This window comes from Diachasma alloeum, unplaced genomic scaffold (assembly GCF_001412515.2).
Source record: "Diachasma alloeum isolate Michigan unplaced genomic scaffold, Dall2.0 Dall_scaffold_00830, whole genome shotgun sequence".
Taxonomy (NCBI): Eukaryota; Metazoa; Arthropoda; class Insecta; order Hymenoptera; family Braconidae; genus Diachasma; species Diachasma alloeum.
Window position 1 is genome coordinate 20,933 of NW_021680957.1, and position 288 is coordinate 21,220.

Below are 288 nucleotides of genomic sequence, written 5' to 3' on the forward strand. Positions count from 1 at the left end.
ATCTATCGATCGAGAATAATATTCTCAATAAATGACAGTGGTTTCATTTCTTAATCTCTATTAGGAGAGGAGGAATGAATTTTCAAAGGCGCGGAGAAACCCCGAACGGCTCTCCGGCATCGAGTGAACGAAAGTCCAATGAACGAAAGTCTAACATACGAATGTTTGCTAATCAGGCTCCATTTTTGATACAATTTGTGATTTAGGCGTATGAAACTAATAGCGGATGTTTAAGGTTCCCCCAGTTTGGGCGGGGGTTGAAAAAGCCAAAAAACTACCCCTGAAAAC